This window comes from Sylvia atricapilla, chromosome 12 (genome assembly GCF_009819655.1).
Source record: "Sylvia atricapilla isolate bSylAtr1 chromosome 12, bSylAtr1.pri, whole genome shotgun sequence".
In the NCBI taxonomy this organism is placed as follows: domain Eukaryota; kingdom Metazoa; phylum Chordata; class Aves; order Passeriformes; family Sylviidae; genus Sylvia; species Sylvia atricapilla.
This window is the reverse complement of record NC_089151.1, coordinates 13,368,369-13,380,966: the sequence shown is the minus strand read 5'-3', so window position 1 is coordinate 13,380,966 and position 12,598 is coordinate 13,368,369.

The window sequence follows — 12,598 nt, the reverse complement described above, 5'->3', positions numbered from 1 at the left end:
AATGCACAGTTAATACTTTCTGTCTGGTTGCCAGGACATGGCTCTGGGGCACGCACCGTAACAGCCAGTGTATTTCTTCTGAATTCTGTAACTATCCAACACTCTCTCCTGAACCAACCACAATTAGATGCTTTAATACAGGACTGCTAATGCTAAATTTGAGATAACAATGTAGGTAGAATCACCATAGTTCAGTTGTCAGTCACAGCACCAGGACCTGTTTGCCGCAGCTGTCCAACTACCTTTGAAATTAGCACCCTTCTCATCTCTATGAAATCTGGCTGGCAAGAGTTGAAGGAGTGTTTTTTTTTGCTTTTGCTTGGAAATACCTACTAAGGATTATATCTTATACTTGTGTTTATCTCAGCTGATGCCAGCAAGGCTCTAAGTGCTGTTATATTTAAAGTATTTTTGAAGTCACCTAAACTTTACATACATTATGACCATTCAAACCATTCCAGTTTGATGACTCTGAATACCTCAAATGATGTATAACTGCAGCAAATGGCTACTGAAGACCACAATTTCCTCCCTCTCTCCCCATGCTTCACACACAACAAATTCCTTCTCCACATCACAGAGCTCAGCACCCCTCAACCTCTGACACCTAGAGAGGATTTTTACTTACACAGGACCTGTCTATGCTAAACACTAAGAACACATTTCCAATTAATATGAAGATACATCAATATTAGACTAAAATCGTTAGGGATGTGCTGGAAATAACTGTAAGAACCCCTAGTGCTATAAACACCCAAACTGCAGAATTAACCTTAAACTTATAAATAAACAGCATGGAAATTAAGTGGTTTGACTCACAGAGAATATTAACCAAGTCCAGCAGTGTGGGTTAAAATTTTGGAGCCATTAGTGTTGAAATAGAGTTGGTGGCTGTTTAGAAAAATGGTTTCTGTTAAAAACAAAACAAAAAAAAACCCAAACAAGACCAAAGAAACAAACAGAAAGCCTCCCCAAAAACCCCACCACCCAAAACTTTTTCATCCTCTCTCCTTTTTCAGACCAAATCAGAAGCAGATGGCAGATAGCAGAGAGTTTGGAGGAAAGAATTTTTACATAAAATTATCTGAGAAAAGAATTCTATTAATTAAATCTCTGCAGAAGATGAAATCTTCACTTATTGGGGCCAATCCAAAGTTCTATCCTTTGTTCCCTGCACAGCTTATAAATATTATCATTTTACACAAAACAGACTACAAGATTCTGTCCTTAGACCTAAGATCAAGATTGTGAGGACAGAAAACCATTTGACTTGGGGAACAAAAAGTTTTGAAAAAATGTGCACTTAACTAATTTTAAATCTGTAATCTGAATTAAGTCTCTAGTTTAAAGGGCGTGTTCTGGAATTATGAAAACACAGTATTATCATAACTAAAAGAGATTTAATTTACATGTAAAACTCAATTCATTCCTAATTATGAGACTATGACCAGTTCTTAAACAATATATTTTCTCCCATCCCCAATTCAAATACACCCTTGTAGTGTTTGTTTGTTACTTTGAGAAATGAGTGCAAACTCCTTTCTGTTTGCACTTAACAGCAAATAAAAGGGTGGCTGCATTCAGACACCTCCAGTAATAAGCAGGATTTAAAACACAGGATAAGGGAAAAAACAATTTCATCACAACTGTCCTGTAGTTAAAACTACAGGTCTGCACTTGGACAAAGTAATTAATAACATTGCTTTGGTATGGGTGAACTTAATCCCAAATTTTGTTCTATTTTGTTCTTATTTGATATTTCAATTCCTTGGAATAACTATCCCAAATATTAAATTGGTAATTGTAGGAACTGCTGGGAACTGGTTAGCCTTTTTTTAAAAAGTCTGTGTGTTCCTCTGACTTGTAGTGGCAGTGGAAAGTATTGCAAGGTGCCCCCTTTGTGAATCAAGAGGCCAAACCACCATTCCTGGTCCCAGGGAAGTTCCAGTGAAACTCCTTCACAGACCATGTGCCCAGCTTGGTCAGTTTGCTGCACCAAAGGAGCAGGTTCAGACAGGGGAGATCATAACACTCATGCCATTTTTTATGAGGATTGATTTACCAGATTGAGAGACTCAATCCAATTACACTGAATCTGAAGAGCATCCTCCCTCTGTTTTATTGACACAGTTGTGTAAATCTAAATTATAGTTTTAGGAATTATTCTTGAACAGTAAAATTCTGTCTTTCATTTTAATATAATTAAGAGATAATGTCAATGGAACAGAACCTTGCCAGGAGATAATGAGCTCATGCTGACTGTCAAATATTGAGGTGAGAAAAGCATTTAGTGAAAGCATATTTTTTAATCCAGTAATTGAAATTCCTGCTATACCAACTGATCAGTGTCTAGGTACAACAAACCAACAGGCTGGAGAGGTCGCAGAGATGTTTGTCAATCCACATTCTCATTGTCTTTGGAGATTGTTTGTAGCAGCCAAGAATAATGGTTTCCTCCACCCTGATGCAACATTGCTTCTTTGCACTTGGAGGCATCCTTCAAGACATCTGGCAAATATCAATAAATTTCCTAGCTCAGTGCTCACCATCATTCCTCTTACAGGGTCAGTTCTCCTGCAGCATGTGATCCACAGTACTGTCTGTTCAATATCAGCAGGATATTTTTAATATCCTGGCAGAAGAAAGACCCCAAGACCTATCAGTATCATGGAAAATCAAGTTTTTACATTGAGTATTCAGCTTCTGTCATAAAGGACCTAGCAGATTATAGAAAGCAATTATTCATTCCTCTATCTTCAGCATTTTGTGCATAGCTTGCAATGGCAATATGCACTCCTCAATTTTTCAAACCTGTTGTCAAAGCAGTGGTTTGGCAGGTGAATTCTTAAGAACCATATCCAGGTATTTTTGATAAAATTGGTCATGGTTTTGAGAAAATTGTGTGTATTATCACTACACAGGTCATCTTTCAGTATCTGTGTACATAGTGAATCCCACATATTGTCCAGTATTGGCAGGCACAAGATTCCCTAAAACACGGATGAATAAGGTCAGCTAAAAAAATAACTAAAAATTGAAACAGAATTGTATATAAAGCAAACTGAAACCAGAAAGAAAAAAAATGCTTAAAGCATAGAGCACTAAATGTACAATAAAAGAACTAACAGCACTGGCACTTTGCTGTCTAGTATACCCACAAAGGCAGAAGAAAAAATTTACCATTTGGCAGCAGCACACAAAATGGGAGCATCCAATACTATGAGCAAGGGCACAAACTAGAATTGGTCTTGGATGAGTTACAGGCGAAGTGAATATTTAGTAGGCATTAATAGCATTTCCCTGCTTAGCAATACACTACAACTGGCTTAGGTGCTTGGAGTTTAGGAAGAGTGTTTAAAATATTAGAAGAAATACAGTGAGGCAATAGAGGAATTAGAGGGTAAGATTTGTGAGGAGAGACTTTGGGAGCTAAACTTACATAGTCTCAAAGAGAGAAGACTCAGGGGGCCTCAATCACAGTCTATAAATACCTTCAAGGTAATAATATAAATGAAGGAAGGGAATTCTCCGGTCTCAGAAGATAGCAGGACAAGGAGCAATGGCCTGGAGCTAAGGAAGCAGGAGCGTGGGGTAGGTTCCAGGGAACAGTTCTTCACTCTGGCCTCCGCTGTGCCGGATGAATCCACTGCAGGGAGGAGGAATTGCTCTCCTTCCCCCGGCTCGCGGGCACATTGCCCACACACATGCACACCATGCATCCCACACTGCTCCAATCAGCCAAAGCCCCCCAGCCTGTGCAGCTCCAAGCAGTGCATCAGCACGGACACAGACACACGTGCTGAGGGCTCCCACTGTCTGCGTGGACCCACAGGTCTCCTCACAAAAACCGAGTGATTCCAGACTGAAGGCTTCCATTAACCCAGCGCCACTACTGTCAGCAGAGGAGGGACACTGTTTCTCCATGGCTGTATTTCACCAACCTGGGATGTTTCTGGTCTTAGAGCGCTGTTACAATGTTTGGCTTTTTGGTTTTGCACAATCTGCAAAGGGTGAACAAAGCTCAAATAACAATATTAGCAAATGTGGTGGTTTTACCTTTGATTTATCCACTTGGTTCGGTGGAAAACAAAAACTCACAACCTTGCACAAGTTAAACAGAATGACATCTTGTGCCACTTGTCTGCTCCTAGAATATATCCATCTCCTCAAACAGCAAAAACCTTCCCTCCTCCACTTTTTCAGGAAAATATTTTTGCCAGGAGAAAAGACTGTCCCAAGACTTTCATCTTTTGCACTGGTTCATAACCAAATACCAACTTCAGTTTCTCTGTCTATTTTCTGTTCCTCCAATCTACCAAATTGTGATGTGGCAATTCAGAAACCCCAAAGCAAAAAAAGACTGTCAATTCTGCAGATACAGAAAGGCACCTGCATCCAGCAGGAGCCAAAGCATTGAGAATGAGGAAGAACTAGAATGACTGAGACAATAACTTGAAGTTTCTGAAGTGGTTTGACTGACTGACATGCCTGGTGGCAGAACAACACAAGAAAAGCACAATAAAAAATAATCATAGCAGCAGTTTCAAGTTCTGTGCAAAGGGTTCAAACCAGAAGAGTAAATGGACCTATCTCTTACTCCAGTGACCCGCAGAGAAGAGTCACTATTGTTCTTGTACATTAAAGGATGACTTCCCAAAAAATCAGATAATCAGCTCCTCTTCCAGGGACAGGAAGAAATAAATCTGCTTCACTTTATAGAAAAATCCTTTCAGTTTTACTGCTGTCCTAATGTGACACTTAAACACAGAACAAAACAAAGGCTCTGACACTTGGTAACATCTGGACTGTCCAGTCTGTGTATGCTGCCCTTGCTCTGATCACAGGGAAGGATACCAAGTGAAGGGGTGTGATGTGTATGCTGAAGGCACTAAGAATAATATTTAACAAGCATTTCTCTGGTGCAGAAAACACCATCCCTCCTGCATCAAGCTCCCCATCCACCAAGCTGGCATGTTAGGTGGGTGTCAAAGAGGAATCCAGGTTGCAGCTACCACATCATGGTTTTCTACAGAACGAGACTACCCACCTGCAACAAGGCAAGATACATTCCTCTTTAAACTGACAGCAGAAAGAGGTCAGGAAATGCTTTGGATTTATCAAACTGGCTTTTCAAGCTTCTCTTCTCACTTTCTAATTCAATATGTCTTGAAATTGTGCTTTATGTTGGCAACCTTGCTGGGAGCATGCATCTTGCCTCTGCCCAAAAGCCACCATGCCTTTTAGCACAGATTTATGTTTGAAACCACCTAAGCTGTTATTAACATCAGACAACTTAATTACAGTTGGACACTTCACATATGGTGCTTGGCACCTCTAGAAAAACAGACCTCTCAGCAGGGCACTGACACACGTGTAAAAACTCCACAGACAGGCTGTCCTGAAATGGTAACCTGTGAAAGACTCATTGCCTTGTTAAACATAATCACCTCCTTCTGAAAGGAAGTCAGAAGAGAACTCCTGTACAGAGATCTATTAGTTTTAAAAGGTGATGTCTGTGCTGCTGTATCCTCCAAGTAAATGCTATTATTATAAAAAAAAAATATTTCAGCTGCTGTTAAGACAGGCATGTTTGAGGGTTTCAAAAACGATTCTCTACATTTATAATTGAACATACAAAGCAGTATCAGCTCCAGTGAGGACTTCTAAAATCATATTTGCATCTGCGAGTTCCAGCTTAAATGTACTAAAGCATATATTTGTGTAAGCTACCATACCACATATTGACTGAAAGGCTAGGCAGCTTTGTAAATACACACTGAAAATATTATCCGACTTATTTGTATGTTGTCAAGAGACTGGAACCACTTCTGGGTACATAAGATACATTTTTAAAACTATCTAATTATGTACAGTATTTAACTTGAAAGACCTGTAGCCATTTTGGCCTCTTAGGAAAAAGAGCATACATGTTTTATAACTCTAAAATAATGATTTCTAATAGAATATTAGAAAGCATTGCAGTCTTAAAAATTACACAGTCCAAATTAGTCTACATCCAGCAAGGCATCATAGCATCTATGAGTTTAGTTGGTTTACTACTTCACACTGTGAATTGCTTCTGCAGAAGCAATTTTTTTCCCCTAACTTTGTTTTGTTTTAAAGGTAGCAAGTAAAGCAAAATAACTTCTGCTTTATATATTCAAAAGCAGTGGAAGAGAATCTCTATTTTGGTATCTATAAGAACACAATATCAGTGACCACAGTTAACATTTATACTCAGCAAGCTCCAGGGTTTTCAATGCACACAGAACACATAACTCAGCAGCAGCTCTTAACAAAGAGCAATTTAATTTTTTTCCACGTGACAACCACTGAATACTTGTCTGTCTTAAGTAGTGGCCCTGGAAAAAAGATAGCAAGAAAACAAGCATGCATTTTAAGGTGAAAAACATTGACCCAGTATTAGAGGTCTTTGTTTCATTATTATGCTATCCTGCTTCCTAACAGCAGGGATCCAGAGGCTATTGAGTGATGCAAACTGGTGCAGAACTATGTCACTGTCCTTTGACATCCATTTCTATCCATCCTCCTCCTGGAGTGGTATCCTCTGTGTATCCAGATGGATTTTTATTTGAGACACATTTTTAAATTGCCATTATAGTCGGAGGCTGTCTGTTTCTACTCTCTACAGTGCAGGGCACATTTCTGAAAACTTGGGGCGGGGGGGGGGGGGGGGTGGGGGGCAAAAAAAAAAAAGGGAAAAAAAAAAAGAGAGAGAGAGAAAAGAGAAAGGGGGGAAAAGGGAGACCACGAGAAAAGAATATGGCCCAGTAAGTACTGAGGGAATCTCAAGCTCTGGAGAGATGTGTTTCAACTCTCTGCTCTGCCAAATTCCCTGCATAAGGCGAGGAAATCAATAGTACTTTATCTGTGAAATGGGGATACTCAATTACACACAAGGGGATATGAAACTAAATAAATAGTCACAAATTTCAAAGTGATTTAGTCAGTATAGAAGTAAAAGACAAACAGTACAAGAGAGAAACATATTAAGATTTGCATTCTACACACATATGCACACAAAATCACTCCAGTGATTCTTCCCTGTGCAACAGAAAAACTCATCTACACCACCAGTTTCAACCAGCATTTCCAGTGGCCAGCAAGCAGCTCTCACACTGTGTTCCAAATGGCCTGCACCTCCAGGATGGGTATCAGCATCAACCAGTTTGAACATGGATAAGAGTAGCTAACCCAAGCAAGAAGTTATGGCAAATTTCCTTCCTTGCAAGAGTTACCAGAAATGGGACAGAAGCTTGTCCTCACCTCAGCTTCCTAGGCATGAACAAGCCTGTATCTCAGGTGATGAAAGGTGGAAGATTACCTCTGAAAGTGCTTGCAGTGAAGACAAGTTTCACCAAGACTGCAATCTGACCTGGAGAATTACTGAGCTGCAGATTAGATTGTTTCTGTACAAGTAGAATATCTCAAGATTTATAGTGAAAAAAAATAGGTATAACTGGTGTCATTAACAACTCATGAGCTCCTGGCTGAGCACACAGTGTCACATGAGCTGCTGTATTTAGCTTCTGGAGTTAGCTTGGGAACCAACCCACACAGTGCCATGTGCTGCTGCTGGCAAATGATATTTTAATGGCAGCAGCATAATGGGGGTTGCTTCATTCAGCTCCTTCATTCCAAGATGATGATTAATGATAATGAGAAATTATTACAAACTATCAGAAGTATTAGTAAATATCCCTACTGCTTGTATTATAAATCTAGAGAAGTCTTTGAGACTGATGTCAAACCACATGATGCATACCACACACCTAATTTTACATTTGATAACTTGAATTTTGGGAGCAAATTCAACACTACTGGAAGAGGAATCTATTAATTCTTTAGAATGCCCTAACAATATTTAAGTTAACAGTGAAGGAACTTTAAACATACAGTACTATCTTGACAATAAAAAATAGTTAAGGATTGCTGCAGTGTGCCAATTTTTCTTTCATCAAATTTTGTCCTCTTGATCCATCACTCTGATGGCATAAGCACACCTGTATTTCCAGTGTCAGCTTTTAAAATCTTAGAAATGGAACCCTAATGAACATCTAATGGGAGACAAAAAGTAAGCACATGAGCTCCCGTAAAGATTAAACCAAAAACAACAAACCAACCACTTTCTCGACCCTTGCTATCTCGTGAATTTTAGGGAGGCACAGTGAGGAACTGGCCTGGTCAGTGCTGCTTCCTGCTGCAGCAGAGCCAAGGAGAGAGAGCAGTGGCCCTGTGCTTGCCCAGCCTCTACGCACACCCTGTGCTCTTGGGGCACACGGGGGATGCAGTGAGAACACTTTCCAGATGGCTGAAAATCGTTTCCCTTAATAGTGTTGTCACTATGGTCTTAAATCCAAAGAGCCTCTGTACAGGACTTTTACCTGCCAAGAAAGGTCATTTATTAGGAAGAAATCAAGGAATTACATTTTGGGTTGGGGTGGGTTTTTGGGGGGTTTTGTTTGTTGTTTTGTTTGGTGGGGGTTTTTTTTTTTGGTTTGTTTTGTTGTTGTTTTTGGGTTTTTTTAAGAAGATGGCAAGTATTGTTGACAAAATGTTTCCCTTTTTATTTGTTGGAGGTTTTCTCATTCTCTTTTTTTTTTCTTTTTTTTTTTAGTCAGCTAGTAAACTCTGCAGGCTTTTGGGGTTTTTTTAGTGATCTGATTACTCATATTAAAATAATATAAAAATATAACCCAGAATTTTTGGGCACAAATAATTCAATCCAGACATATTAATAGGCTACCTTTTTCTCCAAACACTACTGAGCATGCCGTAGGCAATCATCAACTTGAAATTATTTTTATTAAAAAAGGATGTGTGTGCCTACAGCACACAACTCAAGAAATGTCTCTAATGAGGTAATATGAAACTATTTAGTGACAACTATGTTTGAAAAAGCAAAGCAAAAATTAAAAACTGCAAGACACTTCATTGTGTTTTCTAGAATGCAGATATCTGGACCTACCTCAGGGCAGTATTAAACCTGCCTGAGTCAACAACAACACTACTCTCTCCTCAATACCTTGCATGACACTAAGAGCTTAAATTCTCTCAACTGGTATTTGCTGTCATTAGATCAGCTTTTAATTATCTGAAGTTATGACAACATATTAAAGGAAGTCACATCTCTTTTGAGCTTTGAAAGAAACTCATGTTTTTGATTGGTCTGTTATTTTAAGGGGTGATTAACTCAGACCATTACTACAGGGCTCTGTAATCATTCCTTTAATCAGAAGAAGCTGATAAATTATGTATTTGGCAGACACTATTCTTACAGACTAAACTTTCAACAGGTTTTTCAAAGTATAATAATTATTGGAAAAGGACAATGTCCATTTAGACTGGGATATGATTAGCCAAATTGGAAATACTTTTTGTAAGTCTGTTTTCCATTTACCCCATGCATTTAAAAATAATTCTTGAAATATGAAATTTGTAATCAGAAAAAAAAATGGAATTTGTTTAAACATCTCTTTTCCTCCCATACAAACAAACAAACAAAAAACCCCAAACAACAACCACCATCAAATATTTATGGGTTTGTGGAAATCTTCAATTTCAACAAAACTGATATTTTCCCACATAATACGGTTTTGATGAAAATCATCTTGCATGGAACAATTCAGAAAAGCTGGGGAGTACAGAAAGATAAACAGTCAAACTTAGCCATCCCTCTGCATACAGTACTGCATAATTGTCTAAGTTTCTATAAACTCATTCTGCTCATACTCAAAATCCTCTAAGACCAAGACTTGCTCTATGTGAAGGTGCTTTATTCAAATTCCTTGCCCACTATAAGCCATCAGTGAGGTTTGTGGTCTGTTAATGCTTCTGTAATATTTCCATTGTTCTCAAAAATTTTATTCTATCAAAGGATAGTTTATCCTGTCTGAAGATGACACAGTAATTCAAATTAAAACATTTTATAACGTTTCCCAAACCCCGCCTTCCCTTTCCCTCAGTCTAGTTCTTTCCCTATTAACATAACACCCATCATTTAATTTGTTATTACTTCTCTTAGATTTGGTTGCACCCACCCTATTACTGCCCACCCTTAAAATTACTTTAAATACATGGCAGTTGCCTCTGCAAAGCAATATTAGTTCCTTCTGTCATCCTTCCTCTTCTGCTTTCAAATTTTCTCCTGGCCATGGCTACAACACCTGGTGTTTCAGAGCTTTTTGCTGTTATGAAGAGCAGCTCCAATTTCAACTGCTATCAATTATTGATTCAAAGGCAAACTAAAACTTAATACACCACTGATGAATGTACTTAAGTCTAACCAGAAGTGGTCAACTTTGGCCCCTAGGAGAGACATTGGTGTTATTTTTATTTTAGACCTAAGATCTTAATGAAAAGCAGCTTTGACTGCACAGACGTAGCCACCATAATTAACAGTTCATAAGCAATTCTGTTATATAAAGAACACCAAAACCTCCCATTTTCGTTGCAGGTATGTTGGGTTTGCATGGCAAGGTCAAAAGAGAATGGTAGACACTGACATGGAAACTAGTCTCTGTGAGAAATGCTGAGTACTGCAGTGTGAAATCATTTCACTCAGCCTAGTCAGAATTGAAATCACAGCCTCCACAGCCCTCCAGCAAAGTGGGGAAAAGGGTTAAGTTTACACAATTTGTACAGTGCAGGAAGGTAGTGCTGAAGGGAAAAGAAGGATCTCATAAAATCCCCATACACAAGCTTCATGAAATAGCTTCTCTGCAGAGATTCACAGCAAATTCACAGCACCAGACAGCATTAAATGGACTAAATATTAGTTCAAGTGGGGGAGTGAAAGCTATAACTCAACCTTACTTAGCCATAACTCCATTTCTTGGCCTTTTAAGACGTTCTCAAACAGAAAATCCCTTCCAAGTTTTTCAGAAGAACACAGTGTGCCCTGGAAGAGGTCCTTAAATTGGTGTTATAATTAATAGGAAAAGCTGAAAGCCACACAGCCCATTAACAAAAATTAGAAAAGAAGAATGTGATTTAGCAAGAGCCAACAAAACTGTAATGGAACATCTAAAAAAAAAAGAGCAGCTGGCACATTACTGATTAAGACTGTATGCCCAGCGGATTGCCCAAACTTTTTATACAGAACTCAAGTATACAACATCCATTTCCTCTTTGCTACAGGAATTCAGCCACACCTCTCCCTCTGAAGTGCTCTCTAAAACATCAGGAGTAAACATGAAAGAAAAGAAAAACACTAAAATATTCAGGCTCAGAGAAAAGGATGCCATATAGAAACAAACAAAACCACGAGTGCAATGTTAACTTGCAGCTGAGGAAAAAGGCACAACAGACCAACAGCAAATCACAGCCCCATTCAGGAGGGGGAAGGCCCCACAGCACCTGCCCCTCATCCCAGTGTTGAACACACTGATACAGTTCAGGCACTCCCTGACTCGTGTCAAAGCAGAACAAACTGCTTACAAATGCTGGAGCGCTCATAATTGTAATGAACTTACCAATTGCATTTATGAAAACACATACACACAAATAATTTTATATTGGGTAGCAGTAAAACCAGTGTGGGTCCTAAAAAGCTGTGTAGGATGTATAGAGTTATAAACTTGGAGAAGGATATAAAAATATACATATTTTGAGAAATGAATAAGAATCAACCCCCTACCAGTGGAATAATAAAGAACTGAAACTGATTACTTTGAATGCCTAATCTCAACTCAGCTCTTTGTGCCTTCAGAGAAGCTGGAGCACAGGAGCTCCTAAACCTCACACACCTGAAGTTTGTTGCTATATATCCCTTCCAGCCTTGCTCATCCACTGGTTTAAGACAGGAATGGCTGGCCTCGCTCAGATGGCAGGCCGCACTCCAAAACCTGCCTACAAGAGTGTCTGGTTTTAGTCTACAAGCATAAAAAGGGCTTTGGGCTTAACTCAGCTGGATGTGGGTGTATGCCAAGGGTCACAGTGGGCTCGTGGTGCCACCAGCTGTCCCCTTTGTCCCAGCAGTTCTGTGCTAGCTCAGCCCACTGCAGCCAAGGGCCAGCTCCTGGGAACTGCACCTCACCAAGCTTTTGCTGTCATGAGGAGTCTGTGCAAAGGCAGGAACCAAAATGTTTACCAAAAGCCACCCCTGGGGTCACACCAAAACAGCCACAGCCCTTAACTCTAACAGTCACTACGAGCCTTGAGTGCAATTCGACCTTGACCAACATCAGAGCAGAAATATAATGGAAATGCCCAATTTGAATTTTATACACACAGAGGCTGTCACGGCTTCCTTTCTAATTATTCTCCTTGTTCTTATTAGCTGATGCACTGCTACTACCTTGCACAACAAAACCAGAGGAACTCGTCATAATTAATTTTTTTTCAGGAAGTGTTTGATTCCACAAACAAAAGCCAATTCAATATTTTTTTTCCAAGATGAGGAAAATGTTGATGTTTATCTGAATCAAAAACACGAAAAAGTTAGAAAACCACAAACATTTGCATTAAAATTCAATTTTCAAAAAGGACAAAAACACAACCTGTCTGCAAACTTCCCAGAAATACTTTTATTCATTCTATATTAAGATATAGTGATTAGTTTGTGCTGCAGAGCTGA